This window comes from Mercenaria mercenaria, chromosome 12, assembly GCF_021730395.1.
Source record: "Mercenaria mercenaria strain notata chromosome 12, MADL_Memer_1, whole genome shotgun sequence".
NCBI lineage: Eukaryota > Metazoa > Mollusca > Bivalvia > Venerida > Veneridae > Mercenaria > Mercenaria mercenaria.
The window spans coordinates 1756501-1773193 of NC_069372.1; the positions used below are offsets into that span (position 1 = coordinate 1756501).

At 33.2% G+C, this 16693-nt stretch overlaps 1 long non-coding RNA gene across 1 annotated transcript; it reads left to right on the forward strand.

Moving 5' to 3' along the window:
* Positions 1-3067: 3067 nt before the first annotated feature.
* On the forward strand, positions 3068-16693 carry LOC123533075 (uncharacterized). Its single transcript, XR_006682808.2, has 4 exons — positions 3068-3228; positions 13994-14027; positions 14485-14613; positions 15082-16693. It is a non-coding gene; the product is annotated as an uncharacterized LOC123533075 (long non-coding RNA).

The following is a 16693-nucleotide window of genomic DNA, read 5'->3' on the forward strand; positions in this document are numbered from 1 at the left end:
ACTGTAACGAAAATATCACGATGTTGCCATGTAAGAACTGCGCTTTATACCAATATGGAAACTCTTTTTAGGAAGTGCAGACGTCAACCTTGGCAAGGTAGAGCGATCGTCACATCATCAGCCAGACCCTGGTTCCCGTAATCAAGATCAAAGGAATATTAGTTTAGTGCATGTGCGTTAATTTGTGGTTTCTGTTTATTGGGATAGCATGCAAAATTCCATTTAAATAATAAAATCTGCGAGATCTTTTGCATGCACAGAACGTAACCAAATCAAAAAGGACCAAATGGTCCTAGATCGCTCACCTGAGGAACATCTGGAATAAAATGTAGCCTCTAATTTTCCATGCACAAGGACCTCAGATGACCTACATTCAACCTCGTCCTAAATCAAAACAACCTGATCAATTTTTATTAATTCCCTTGTTTAACATAGCCTCTATAGCATACACAAGGTTTCTCTTTGATTTGACCTGGTGACCTAGTTCTTGATCACAGATAATCCATAACCGAAGTTAACCTAGATTTCATTAATATAAACAAACTGATCAATTTTCATGAATTTTCTGTAAAAAAATGCAGCCCCTATTGCATGCACAATGTTTTTCCTCGATTTGACTGGGTGACATAGTTTTGACCCCAGATGAGTGATATTCAAACTTGACCTAGATTTCATCAGGAAGATCATTCTGATCAAATTTCACGAATATCCAATGAAAATGCAGCCCCTATTGCACACACACACACACATTCACACACACACACACACACACACACACACACACACACACACACACACACACACAGAGAGACACACACACACACACACACACACACATAGTTTTTCTTTTATTAGACCAAGTGATCTAGTTATTGGCCAAGATAACCCATATTCGAACTTGGCCTAGAGTTCATTAGAGAAACATTCTAATCAAATTTCATGTAGATCCAGAGAAAAATGCAGCCCCTTTTACATACATAAGGGTTTTCTTTGTTTGACCGGGTGACCTAGTTTTTAGCCCCAGATAACCCATATTCAAATTTGACCTACATTTTCTCCAGACAAATATTCTGTTCAAATTTCATATAGGTACAGAGAAAAATGCAGCCTCTACACCATACACAAGGTTTTTCTTTGAATTAACCAGGTGACCTTGTTTTTGACTTCAGATAACCCATATTCAAAGTTGTCCAAGAAATCATCAAAGCAAACGTTACGACAAAGTTTCATGACAACTGAACTTAAAATGTGACCTTTAGAGTGTTCACAAGGTTTTTCTTTGATTTGATCTAGTGACTTAGTTTTTGATCCAAGATAAAACAGTTTCAAATTCCACCGAGATATAATCAAGATAAACATTCTTACAAGTTCCCATGACAATAAGACAAAAAATGTGACTTCTAGCATGTTCACAAGATTTTACCATTGATTTGACCAGATGACCTAGTTTTGACCACAGATAATCCAGATTCGAACTTGACAAAGAAAGGCAAATATTCTGACCAAGTTTCATGAAGATACAATAGATAATGTGATCTCCAGAGTGTTCACAACGTAAAATGTTGACGACAGACGACAGACGCCGGACAAATGTTGATGACAATAGCTCACCTTTGAGCACTTCGAGCTCAGGTGAGCTAAAAATAAATAGATAATAGCAGACACGAGTTGACTGAGTCTGTTTATGAGAGGTAAAGGAATTTGCAACACCCCTTATCCTCTCTAGCACCGGATGAAACGGAATCCTATTGTTTTAAAATTGAATGCTTTCAGTGATCCCAAAGGACCAGAAAATACACTACACCGAGTCCAAGTACGGGAAAACTTTGTGGAGCCGCCACACAGCACTTAAAGATTGCTGTTGTGATGGTTAATAAAATCTCTGAGAGGGATCCTTTGGAAGCAAAAAGGGCAACCAGACAATTTGATTGTGATTCTCCTTTGGAAGCATAGAACGCAACCAAACAAAACAGAAGCAGACTAGATTTGAAGTCTGAAGCCAGTTTTTACTTATTAATGCCAGTTTTTACTATGGTTATGCATCAGGTTCTTTAACCCTTACCATGCTAAATTTCTATAATGAACTTGTTCATCTTGCAATTTGGACAGTACCATTAACTGTTATAAAAGAGATGCTAGTCAAAACGAGATTGACTGAATAGCGAATAGTGCAGATCATGATCAGACTGCACGGATGTGCAGGCTGATCCTGATCTACACTGGTCGCAAAGGCAGAAGCAATCGTGTGCAGCATGCTAAAGGTCAAAGGTATACTAGACCAAAATTTGATGTTCAAAATATGAACATTTTTTACATATATAAATATACATGTACTTTATTTGTAAAGATCCAGAAACATCCATGCACAAAACAGGAATGTTCTGATTGTTCAGGATACTAGATTTTTTTTTATTTTTGTATATGAAACCACATAATTTATTTTGTAATAATGTAAGTTTCTGAAAAATAATCGATTCGAAACTATTTCTATGAAAACTAACTTTAGATTGTGCAAATCGGGGCCTAATATATGTATCGGGGCCTTTGTATATCCGAATAAAACCAGTCCGATTATGAGCTTAATAAGCGGTTAATACACTTCGTTTAGAACAGAAAAGTTACCACCTTAATTACCTTATCCATTATACATACATGTATTCCATAAATATTTATCATTATGCATTAAATCAATGAGAGTAAAAGCTGATGCAGAAGTCACTACATATTTCTTGTTTGAGGCCATTTTGACTATTCGATGTTTTTAAAGGATGACATTTCAGGTCATGCCAACTTGATTAGTAGTTCTTCGGAATGATCTCATCAAATATTTCAGGAAGAGAATCAAGCAGATCTGTTCTGGAATAGTTACCATATTTCAACTGTAACGAAGATTGTATTTCATGGAGTTTGTACTGCATGAAGTCCTCGGTTTAGACCGCACTAAATAAAATTTATCTCATTCATTCAATTTCTATATTTTTCAAATAAATTCTGAAGAACTATTGATTAACTTATAGTGGCCTAAGTGAGTCATCGAAGCATGATTTTATATCCGGTTTCCATTCTGGGTAAATTAAAAAATCAAACGCAACCGTGCGAAGTTTATATTCTTAATCTTATCCAACATTTTGGTTATTATTGCTTGTTTAAATACTTAGCAGAAGGAACCAGTTTTTACGGCGAGTAGTGATATTCTTATGCTGGATTTTTATTCTATTTGACATCGCTGTGAGTACAACTTTTAAATCAATAGGTGTTATGTTAGCAAACGTAAAAGCAATTGTGTTTCTTTTCACGTTTTACTGTATCATACAGATCTTGCCAATAATATCAGTGTTGAATATTTAATTTATGTAATAAATATCTGTACATTTACGAATTCCACCCGCATGTATTAGTGCCAGAGTTTTTATTCTATATAGTCCGACCGACCATCCGTTCATTGTCAAAAACTTTATTAAAGGATGTCTCCCCCGTAAACCACCCAGTCAAGCGTCACAGACATGTTCCTTGATTTGTCGTCTTTCCGGATTAATTTAAATCTAGGACATCTGAGGATAACTCTGGTTGCCATAGCAAGCGAAAAGAAAACATTGAAAATCACCTCATCTTAAGCCGTTGGTAATAGTTGTGGGAAGTCCAGGATGGGAAGGAAAGCGGGGAGAGGGGTAACAGTGAAAGTTTATGTGATAAGTGTGAACTTTACTATGTAAATTGAAACATTAGAAAGTGGGAATGTAGGTAAGATATATGTAAGTGGAAGGAATGTATTTTTATTTCGGTGGGGTACATGGAGACACAAGTTAAGCTTTGCGGAGATGTGGTAGGTGGTGGAAATAGTGGCATCTTTGTAATGAGATGTAAGATAAAAATATGTAAGAAATGTTACAATAATTTTTTGTGTGGGTTGCGGGGAGGGGGGTGAAATAGGGTGTAAATAGATTCATTTCTGCATTATATGTACATAACATGGTCATGATAACAAACAGATACAAGATTAAAGCAACAAGTAAATGAATCAATTAAAAAATACATGGATGAATAAAAATTGATCACTTAAAGATCCATAAGGGTTTTAATTTTATGTTAAAAACAGATAGTGCTGCTTTCCAAATAGAAACTACGCACAACTGATTAGTTATAAAAATGCTACTTTTAATATTACACTTAAAATTATGAACTCATGGTCAGAAAGATAGTTACTCAAAAGAATGCATTATACATTAATTTCTATTATTTAATCATATAGTCAAACCAGTGCCTAAAATATAAGAAAACAATTTTCAAACATTGGATTAAACAAAAAATAACACATTTTCTGTTCATAACAAAATATGTGACAGTCACATTTTAATCAAAGGCAGTATGACCCTTTTATTTTAGGATTACTGAATCTTAAAACAATATGCATAATAAAAAACTAATGTCTATGGCATATCAAATAAACAAATAAGTACTTTACATAATCAAGATAAAAGAAATAAGAAAAATTATGTTGATGGAATTTTATTTAAAAAAAAATTGATATACAGTCTTTGCAGTATTTACTTCTTTAGATATGTTGGACTGAAATGGGAATAACAACATACTTTAAATTTTTGTAGTCATGAGTTAATATGGGAATTATTCACTTGAAATAGCTTTTATCTCACTGTTATACCATCTGAGCTTTAATATTTTTCAACATTGTCATTGGCAACAAGGCTTAACATTTTTTTAGTGTATACCTTGCATTCATGTGTGATAATTTTTTTTCATGGTATTCTTTAATATGATATATGCTTTTCATCTTACCACGGATTAAAAAATATATATCTATTTGTCTGAAAATTAAGGTAAAAATCCTGATTGATTAAATTGCAATATAAGAAAGCTTATATGAGATAAAGGGAGATAATTCCATAAAAATCATGTAGAATGTAGATAATAAAATATAATGAAGGGAGGTAATAAAATATTGTGAAGTTAATAGTCTTCATTTCTTTGATGAGCTAATTAATTGTATTACATGTTGGTTTATTAACTACAAGTATGACCTAACATGTGTACCTGTCCTGCTGGAAAATAAAAAAAGGTTGTTTGATGTCCTTGTACTGTTAAGTAGTTCCTGGATTTGTTTACATTCCATGTCTAAATGAAATGAAGAAAAAGACTTTAATGAGGGTATCCCGGGAAAATATTTTTAATTTTTATATCAGCACATTTGATGGGATAGTCATTCAGGAGTTGTCTATCCTATTTCCAGCATGAAAAAAGTACACGTTAGGCAACTTATTCTTGAAATCGAAATTCAGTATAGATAGAACACAATATAATTTGATTTATCCAGTAATATTATATTCCAATAATGGTCATTGTATGTATATGAGAAAATCAGTTCCCCTTTCTTTTTTGTAAGTTTTCTTTATAAATATAACGAAGGATAAATTCATCGGTATGACCCTTTTCATTAAAATTATGATATTATAATTATAATATATTGTAAAAATGTCAACACAAAATAAGTTTTCACTTTACCTGAGTTTTCTTATCATTATTATTTCTACTATCATTACTATATCTTTTATTATTTTTTATTTATAATAATAATAATAATAATAAAAATAAAATGATGATGATTATTATCATTATTCCACATTCACTAAAGGAAATTAATTTCTTTCAACTCCACTGAACACATCTTCATGGTCTAGTTGGGACCCCAGCTGTGCTAATTGCCCTCTAATCAGCTACTGTTACCTAATCGTTGATAAGCAGCAGATAAGATGGGAGTTGTATATTGGATTTGGGGGCGGGGGGAGGGGGGGGGGGGGTTGGCATTTAAATAGTAGTGGATCTAGGCCTTTAAACATTTTCGAAGGTATTTGTATTAAACCCATGAATAATATTTTGTTATTGTTAATAGTTGCTGGTTTATCTTTCTGTTACTTTTATCTAACGTAACAAGAATGCGCAGAATTAATTATACATGTGAATTTAATTATAAATCTAGTTTGTTTTGTTCAGAGATGTAGTTGCTGTGGGTTTAAAAAACATTCTGGTTTCCAGTCATGGAATCTTACAGAATTTTCCATTTACTTCCATTCCATATAAGTTCCATTTATATAGTGATGCTGTAAGCAAAAGACAATTTTAAAAGAAATAGAGGTCAGCATGAATTACTAGAAACATTTCTTTTTATCTTTATATTTTTTTTAGAAACGTCTTTCGCTTTTCTGTCTGGTTATCTTTGGTAATAAAATATTTGGGAAACAAGTATTTTGAGCTAAATTAATTTTATTTTTTATTTTTATTTATTTTTTTTGGATTTGACATCGCACCGACACATGATAGGTCATATGGCGACTTTCCAGCTTTAATGGTGGAGGAAGAACCCAGGTGCCCGCTCGTGATGAAACCACCGACCTTCCGTAAGCCAGCTGGATGGCTTCCTCACATGAAGAATTCAACGCCCCGAGTGAGGCTCGAACCAACATCGATGCGGGGCAAGTGTTTGAGTAAAAGATCTTGTAAAATCTTGGGTTAGAATAGTATTACAAGAATAATGAACTTAGGTTTTATTCAGTGAAGATTTGATATCAACAAATTTGGGTTTATTGTGTTCAGGGAAACTGCTATAAATGCGCATTCAGAGTAATCTTGCAATTCATTATAAAAACTACAAAACCAGGTCAGTGAAGATTTCATTCAGTACTTTGATATCATATATTAGGACAGTATTTATTTTTTATAAATCTAGTCACGTCGGGCTTGTAACAAAGCTATCAAAAATATGACCGACAGGGGATCATCACTACTTTTCCTACATGTCCATACAGAAAAAAGCTGTGAAGTATAGGAAACCGATCTACAGCTATCATGGCCCTGTTGTTTAATGTTCCTTTGGACATCGAAGATTTTGGACAAACATTATCTTAAATTCGCTAAAGCCGTATATTTCGGTACATTGAATACATAAATATTACAAACAGAAATGATTTCAAAGGTGTTTACGTAAGTATAAGCAATTGCTAGTGAAATATTACCTCGGTTGTCACAACTCGTTTTGAAATAAGTAGCAGTCACCAGGTGTACTCATAAAACATTTTAATAAACAGATGGGACCGGTAATAATCTTGTTTTTATGTATTTACTTAATGGGTTAGAAAATATACTATGCAGACGGATTTATCACATATACTTTCTAATTGGCTTTGCCCAAACGTATTAATTTATTTTTCCACGTATCAAGTATTTCAGAAATAAGTAACAACAACAATGACATAGGACTTGGCAACTGTATTCTTAGTTCAAGTTAAACAAAGAGCGAGCATGTTTTGAAAAGTAGTTTATGCAAAGTAGCACATGCAATAGGGTTATTATAATATTAGCTCGATCTGGGATGCTGTGTTCGGCTCGAGTGGATTTTGCAAGATTGGAAACGTCGAGTGTGATACAACCTTGCAAAATCCACAAGAGCCAAGTACAAAATCCCATATCTAGTTACTGTTATAATGACCGTTTTATTATGTACCTTAGCCGTACCTCAACCGATTTGTTTGTTGTTTTGTTATCGAACACAATCTTCACTTTTTGTCGATGTTAAAATAGAGGCGGTATTTATTGAACTGTTTCAGGTCATGCATACTAAATGAAAGTAGTCCGGTAACATACAAAACAAAAGGTACAATACAGATTATTTTTCTGCCTGTTCATATTTACCAGTGAAATACAAGCCGTATTTTAACAGAATTTATATAGATAGATAATAAAATAAATTATTACAGCTTTAATTTACTGTGATATTCATTCTTAGGATACGGGTAGCAACTATAAAGTTAAATTCACATATTTATAATCTGATTACATCCTAGATCGGTGCAAAACTTGTCACAAAACAAAATGCATATCCTGTACTAGTGATGATTTTAAAGTAAGAATTGAACTTTCAATCAATCAATTCACATCCGTATATACACGTATATCTGTTTAACGTTGCATATCCGGGTAAAAACCATAATCAACGCAATGGAAATTAAAGATTATCACTATTGAAACACGAACCACTTTAAAATCCACGCAATATTTATATCACGTAAAACTTTTAACAGTTAGGGTAGTTCTGCACGTTTTGATCGAAATTGTTTCTACAATGTAGAATTTGATTAAACTCCAGAATATACCTAGAAAATTCAGCAAATAAAAAAGATAGGGTCGTGTGTTTGATTTTTTTTTGCTAGACTGATTTGAAAAATGGGGACCTCACGCAATACTTCATAACGGGAGTCTATGGGAAAATCATAACATTCATAACATTTTCGTGTATAGACATTTTTCTACAATGTAGATTTGAAACTTCTAACAATTGTAAATAAAGATATGGCCTATGATTTGGTGAAATAAAATGTATAGGTCCGTGTGCTTATTTTTGAGATATTTGACCATGATTAAAGTAAACCAGACATTTCACGCTAATTTTAAGACATTATTTTGAATTATTCAATGTGTGATATGTTTTAATATCATATTTCGACTTTAAAAATATACAACAGAGCCACTGTTATAAATTTACTCACAGGTTGCGATTAATCCATAAAATGATTTTCATTTCCGTACGCCGAATCCAGTCTTTATGCTACGTTTTCCGGAAAAATAACGTTACGCCATCACTTCCGGTTTATCAAACGTGTAGCACTACCTTAATGTTGAAAAAAAGAAGAAGTTTGAATCATTGATAACAAGCGCAAGTTCTCATCTTAAAGGGCAAAGCAATGTTATTTTGATGTTAATTCCACCTGCTGGGATTTTTTTATCATTTAAAGAAGTGAAAGAATTTTCAAAATCGACTTAAAAATGAAAAAGTTACGAGCATTTACATATTTGATCAAAATGATGGTGGCCATTTTGTTTCCATGGCACCAAAAAAACAAAATGGCGGATTTATAAAACCTTAAGACACTTATTTGACAGTATTTACTTATTTCTCTAAAATAATTTCTCTATTCTTTCCAGCTATAATGAAAGAAATTACCATGTTTTACATTTTACACTCAAGAAACATGAAATTAATCTATTTAAAAAGTTATTAATTTTTGCTGAAAAAAGAATTCAGCAGTGTGCAAATAACGTCATAAACCCACAAAATGGCTACCTCCATGATCAGCAATTTTCTTAAGTTTCAAACTGCCATATCTTCTTAGCTCACCTGAGCAATGCTCAGGTGAGTTTTTCTGATCACTCGATGTCCGGCGTCCGTCTGTCGTCTGTCTGGCCGTCAACGTTTAGCTTGTGTATGCGATAGAGGCTGTATTTTTTAACTGATCTTCATGAAGTTTGGACAGAATGATTACCTTGATGAAATCTAGGCCGAGTTCGAAAATGGGTTATCTGGGGTTAAAAACTAGGTCACTAGGTCAAATCAAAGAGAAACATTGTGTATGCGATAGAGGCTGTATTTTTCAATTAATCTTCATGAATTTTGGTCAGAATGATTGCCCCAATGAAATCTAGGCCGAGTTTGAAAATGGATCATCTGGGTTTAAAAACTAGGTCACTAGGTCAAATAAAATAAAAACCTTTTGTATGCGATAGAGGCTGTATTTTTCAATTGATCTTCATGAAATTTGGTCAGAATAATAGCCTTGATAAAATCTAGGTGAAGTTTGAATATGGGTCATCTGGGGTCAAAAAACTAGGTCACTAGGTCAGATAAAAAAATACTTGTTTTTGTTCAAATTTTTATGATAATTGGTCAGAATATTTTTTTCCATGAAATCACTAGGTCAAACATGTTTACACTGTTATGGTGTATTATGGTGTGTTTCTCAGATGAGCGACCTAGGGCCATCTTGGCCCTCTTGTTTAATACTGGTCCGATTTTAAAATTTCTTTCAGCGTTATGAAATGCTGGAATGGCTGTGGTATAAAATTAACTTGTTGTCAGGCTTTCCTGGTCCTTTAAGTTTTAAAAGCCTTACTTTTTCCCATAATAAATCAAATTAAATGCAATTATATAAATTCAGATAAATGTGTTCCGTTAAACTGAAGAGGTGATATTGTCTTGCATAAGCAAACTGTACAGTTTATTTATAAAAAGGAGAGTTGCAATGTGTATAAATCGTGCGAGGAACTCATTTTTACTTTGAACAGTATCATTAAAAACATGTCTGTTTTTGTAGTCTTCATAGATCTAAAGACATGTTTTGATTTAATAGAGAGTGATTTGCTGTTATACAAAGAAATGCTTAATAACATTGATGAAAAGATATACAACTCTGTTCTGAATATATATACTAGCACTGTATCTTGTAAGATTAACAGACTGGTTGGACTGCACAACGGACTTGAAACAGGGCTTCAATGTTTCGCCGACGCTTTTTTCAATATTCGCTTATGGCCTTGTTTAAGAAATTTATGGCCTTATTATTAGAATACAAACGGAAGACGTTCAAATAACCCTTCATCTATATGCCGACGATATAGTGTCAATAGCAGACAGACAATGCTTAACACATTTCACCAGTGGTGTAAGTGTTGGATACTTGTAATTAACACCAACAAATCTAGGAAACAGAAACTGTATTAAAAATGTGCGACTTTGTGATAGAAACAGTAAGTAAATGGAAATAACGATTTTAAACGGTATATAAACGGTATATAAAATAAAAGCTTACACGTTATTTATACAAGACTTTCAGTGTAAACAATATGTCCTAATGAGCAGATATGAATAATAAATGCTATGACAATTTAGGTGTGGGATCCAGAAACGGACATATACGTTGGCAAAACAGAAAACTTGAGACTTTGTACTTTTTGCTCACTTGATGCTATTGAAGATGAAACACACTTTCTGCTTGATTGTGAACTGTATCATGACTTGAGAGCTTATGTGTTCGAAAATATAAGCTCATGTCATTTATATTCAAGTTTATCTGGCGTGCAGAAACTCCCTTTCTTGTTAAATAAATCCCAAGAAAAATATCAAATTTATACTTCAAGCCTACCAGATCCGGAAGACTGTTTTATATTAGTGAGTTTAAACTTTAGTGCCTATCAATGATATTTCATATATGCCTCGTCTCGTAATTTCGAGCAAATTAGTACTTGCAGGTATTTCCTATTTCTAAAGTGTATGCATGTTGTGCCAAACCATGTAACAGTTAAAAAGGAATAAAAAGAAAATAGTATTATTAACATGAAATAGGAATACGCACAACAGAAAATTCTGTCACAAGATTTACATTAAATATTTGTTTTTCACTTTATGTATTTTATGCAACTAAGAAAATAATATGTCTGTCAGTTATTCCAGCAGGAGCCAACGATACACAAACTGTCTATACTTTATCACGTATATTATGTTTCTTGTTTGACTAGGTGACTTATAGGCCCACTAGGTCGAATGCTTTCTTTCTTTCATGCCTTTTAAAAAGAAACAAAATAGATATTGATAATATATGCTGCCACTTATAGATTTTATTATATATCATAACAGCAGTCTTTATGTTCAATGTGTCGGATGTGAAATGTACCCCTGTACTTTGACTCAGTGTTACTATATATTCTTGTTCTTTTGGGTCATGGAATCCATTCAGGTTTGCTATAATATAGTTCCGGTCGAGCAGTTGCTAGGGGGCTTGACAGATGTTACACACCTCACTACCTCTCGTGAACAGGTGCAATTAAACCGAGTCTGCTATTATTGTGCATGGTTGCGTTCTATATTTTAAATTCTATAAAGCCAGAAGTGGTCCTGAAAGATGTTGCACTTTTTATCACCTCTTATGAACACGCTAAATCAAAACGAGTTTCTTTAAAGTTTGCCGTGTTGCGTTCTATGCTCCTCGGGGATCTTCTTTGATCCACAAAGTCAGAGGTATTTTTTTGTAAATTTTACATAAAGATAAAGGGCCATCTTACTTTTACTGTAACTAAAATATCCTGAAAAGTTCATAAGGATTCTCAACAGCAGGTTAATCTCAAATGGAAATTTTAAAACATTTTAATGTCAGTATGAAATTTCAAGGCAAAACGCCCATCGAAGTCGTTGTTGACGATAGATTTAGAACAGTTCAGCAGTTGATTCCGTCTTCATGCAAGTTTGTGTCTGTTTATTACTTGTTATTATTATTGCAGTCGTCTGTATTAATGAATGGCACCGTTCCTATTTCTTTGTTGTTGTTGTTATTTTGAAGAGATGTGAAAAATTATAGAAAATATGACCAAAAATGGAGCTTTTTTTTTAAAGAAAAATCCATTTCTAACTTCTAACTTCACACTTCGTTTTTGTTACTTTTGTCAAATATCTAATCCTTGAATGAGAACTGGATAAACTATTTAATACCAGCCTATTCAAACATAGTGTTCGTGGTTTTACTGAATGATACGGGTCTTAGACCCCTAGCTCAAATATCAAGGTCGCATCTAGGTTTCAAAGATTTAAAGACATGTTAGTAAAGGAAATTCGTGTCCGGCCAAAAGTTTTGCCGTGCATGTTGGATTTCGAAATAGCTTGGTACAAAACACATTTGACATTACATAACGTGTCCTAAACACTCATTTACTCATTCACTAAACGTTTCATTAATTCTTCATTTATAATTTTTTAACAAATAACTATTATATTAGAGTGATGCGGCTTTGATGAGTCAGTGTATGTAAAGCATCAATAATTCTAGCTTCATTTATAATATAATTATAATCACAAAGCGTTACATCTTAAATGGACATTTTTCCTACTAGGGATATTTACACATATCTACATTCACTTTATAAGAGGGGCGGTCGGAAAATATCCGGACATAGATCTATTGCTCTGTCTCTCAAACACCGTTCAATATTTTTGAATAATTATTTCATTCTTTTTCAAAGTATTCGCAACCTACGTCTATCCATTTTGCCATTTTTGTGTGAGCTTTCCTTTCCATCTAGCAACATTCACCTTAAGACTCTTCAAAGCATTCCGTGGTTTCATTAAAGTCTGATAAACAGTTTTTCAGAAGTAGATGTAATATGGTTGTCCATGGATCTATTAAATAGTCTCCATTTGATTGGTTAGCGTTTACGTCATAAGTTAGCGCTTACGTCATGAGTTTGCGCTTACCTCATCAGAGTCCGACGTTTCCTTCTCCTTATTTTTTATGAAATCTATTATTTCTTCTGTTTTATTTGTCTGTTTTGTTAAAATCGACGGACTTATAAAGGTTGTCAATGGTCATATCATTGTTTTGACAGTTGGTTTACACATGTCGTTGCCTTTTTCGTCTCATAACTATACAGACATATAAGTAGGCCCTATTCTTTTTTTCTTTCATTTGATGTTTTATAAAATCATAAAGCGAAATGAAAACATTGTTTAAACTTGCACTCTTTTCGATCTCTCAAATCTGTAAAAAATAACAAAGTTTTGAATATTATGAAATAGTAATTGTAATAGTAACATATAACTAAATGGTGGACTTGACGTAATCATCGTATTACATGTACATGTATTACATTCAATTAACATTTGAGCTGCACCATTAGAAACCCAACATAGTGCATTTGCGAACAGCATGGATCCAGACCAGCCTGCGCATCCGCGCAGTCTGGTCATGATACATGTTGTTCGCTAACGGTTTCTCTAATTGCAATAGGTTTTGAATGCGAACAGCATGGATCCTAACCAGAATGCGTAAATGTGCAAGCTAGTCGGGATCCATGCTGGTCGCAGATATGTTGGTTTTCTCATGGTGCGGCTCATTTATATTTTACTAAACGGTTAAAGAAGTTCACCACTAGTTTCAGGCAGAGAGTAAGAAAATATTGTACATTATGGTTAAAGAATAATTATAAAAGGTCTGACATTTACTTCGTAAATTTAAAAAGAAATTACTGCAGTAGCTGCCATTTTCAGAAACTTTAACCTGTTTAGTAATGATGTACTGTAGAAATAAATAGTTCAAGTGATTTTATTTATAGACAGCGATGACCCATTAAAAATATACAAAAATGTATTCCTTTTATTTTGCAGAGTGGTCTGACGTACGGTCAAACAAAATGTTCAGGTAAGTAAAGTTTTGGCTTTTTAACGCCTTTTTTATGTCTTTCTGGAATCAACGTTTAAAGCCCCCTAACAGACAGTATACACACATGTTATATTTCAGACATATGTTGTTTTTGAAAATTGTTAAAATCGTTTATCAGGTAAGCATTAAAAAATGCACAAAGTAGGTTTAAAGAAAGTACAGATAAAATACAGATAACAAAATCTGTACAAAATGTAATATACGTGCATCAGACGCCATCAGTGTATCATAAATGAAAAAGTTAAGGACGGAACTATTTCCAAATATACTAGCATCATTTGCAAAGGTACAATAAGTGATGCAAAATAATTTTAATCAGAAATAGAGCGATTCAAAACCTAACTTTACTTTTTCACTATCTTATCGTATCATTGCATGTAACTGTTTGTTGTTGTTGTTTTCTTAAACTGGTAATTACTTGATATACCTTGCCTAGATGGAGAACAATGTCGCAGTTTGTATGGAGGAACAAACAACTGTTGCTGTAAAAATGACACCACAAGTTCCACAAGTCATTGACATTCCCATTCAGGAACATCTCCAAATGGAAATGGATTTCCATGGTGTAAGATCAAAGAGTCTGTAGTTGAAAATGACGTCTTATAAATGCCACTTGATAAAATTGTCTTGTTATATATTTTGATGGCGCATTATTAAATCAATTCTTTCAGTTAAATGGGAATATGCATGCTACAAACTGCTATTGCAGTAAATGATATATTTCAATAATTTGATGCGTTTGCTATATACACTAACCAAAGAGGTTGGCAAGCATATTGAAAATCTGACGAAAAATACACACGAGCGTAGAAATATCTGACGTATTTTACTATTTGTTTGTAATTAGCGATACAGCAAAGTATAACCATCCTGCTTTAACGTGAGCTTTTACGTCAATTATAAACTGCATATTTACATTAAAAGAAAAAAAAATGAATTATCAAAAAAATATGATCAGTATTTTATATTTGGAAAATTTGGGATTTTTCGTTAGTCATTTTTACGCATTTTATGTATTTTGATGTTTCTGCAGGGGGAGCTGTGATTATAGTTGTTCTGATAGTTTGCACAGAATAAAGAAACGACAGCCACACAAACAACTGTAGACATGCTTTAGTTGTGATAATGCACATCCGAATACTTGGACACTATTCTTCAATGTTTCAACTAACTGAATACAATATTACTACAAGAATACTTTTTACAATGGAATTTGGAAAATAACACCTGATATAGCAGATCTCAAATTGTCTCTATATAGAAGCAGTTATAGACTTAAATGACATGAAGAAGAATTTCGGAATTAAGAAATAATACATCTCAAACAGTGGAGGCAGTAAACCGTTTTCTGAGCTTCTCGGCCTAGAGTCGCCTACCCAACTTTCAAAACCTCACACAAAAGTCTGTAACCACACACCTGAAACAAAGATATTGCAACATTAGCATCACTGTATGTCTATCGTTACAAGCCATCTGCAATACATCTCTAATATCTACTTTTCTGTTTACAAGACCAGAATTTTGTGCTCTCCCGGTCGCGGAAACTGATGACGAAAAAAGCTAAATTTGCCAATTTTCAAATCGCTGTAGAAAATTTCCTGCAAATGATAGCCCCAACTGCTACACTGTTCCATACTCCAGCAACACTGTAAAATCTGAAAATAATCTCAAATATATGTGCCATCCGTACCGTTTTTTCACTATTCCAGTTTTCCTGAGGCCCCTGCTAAAATGACAACCCCACTTTAAGCTAACTCAGAGGAAGCATGTATACGCACCTGCAAGTCGTTACATCATACTATCAAGATCAAGGCTACTCAACTGATTTTCTTTAAATAAGTGGAACTCAATTCTAGCCGCTGAAACTTCAATTATAGCAATTATTATTGTTTGAAACTTCAAATATCCACTTCAATCCGTAAATTGCCTCTTATTTGTAAATTTGACCCTGGCCAATTCGACACTAACAGCTCAAAACTGTTTACTGCCTCCTTTTATTACAAATTAAAATATGTGGTTTCGGTGACGGGTTTTACTCGTCTGTGCTCATTTTGTACAATGAATGATTGGAGGGCAGCTTGTTTATTAGTTTTAAAAATACTGTAAAATACGGACATAAAATTTAATGATATTACATGTGCATTGGCTCAAACTCCGGTTCTGAGCCCCACCTTCCCGCCGTTTACTACACCTCTTATTTAAAAAAAAAATAAAAAAATAAAATAAATAAAACAAAAACTTCACCTGTCAAAAACAAATGCGCACAAACGGGTGGGCACAGTATAAACCACATAATTTGTTTTGTAGCTGGTATATATATGATTTTAATTGAAAACATTTATGTCGTTTGCTTATGTATCAGTTTCTTCGAATTGTTATAGATTTGATGATGTATTTGTTTTAATTAGCTATGAGTTGTACTTATCTATTTTTAGAACTTGTTTACCGAAAAATAAAAACATCCTGGTAGTAACTATTTTCCATACTTAGAGCATTATAGAAAGTTTCCAGTAACCCTTTTTCCACAGAGATACATTTAGACATTTTTCCGAAAAAATATGGAACAAGAAGATACCACTATAACTATTTTACTTTACATAACGGGAATCGCTTTTCTGATGAATTAAAATTTTTGGTAAGAATGA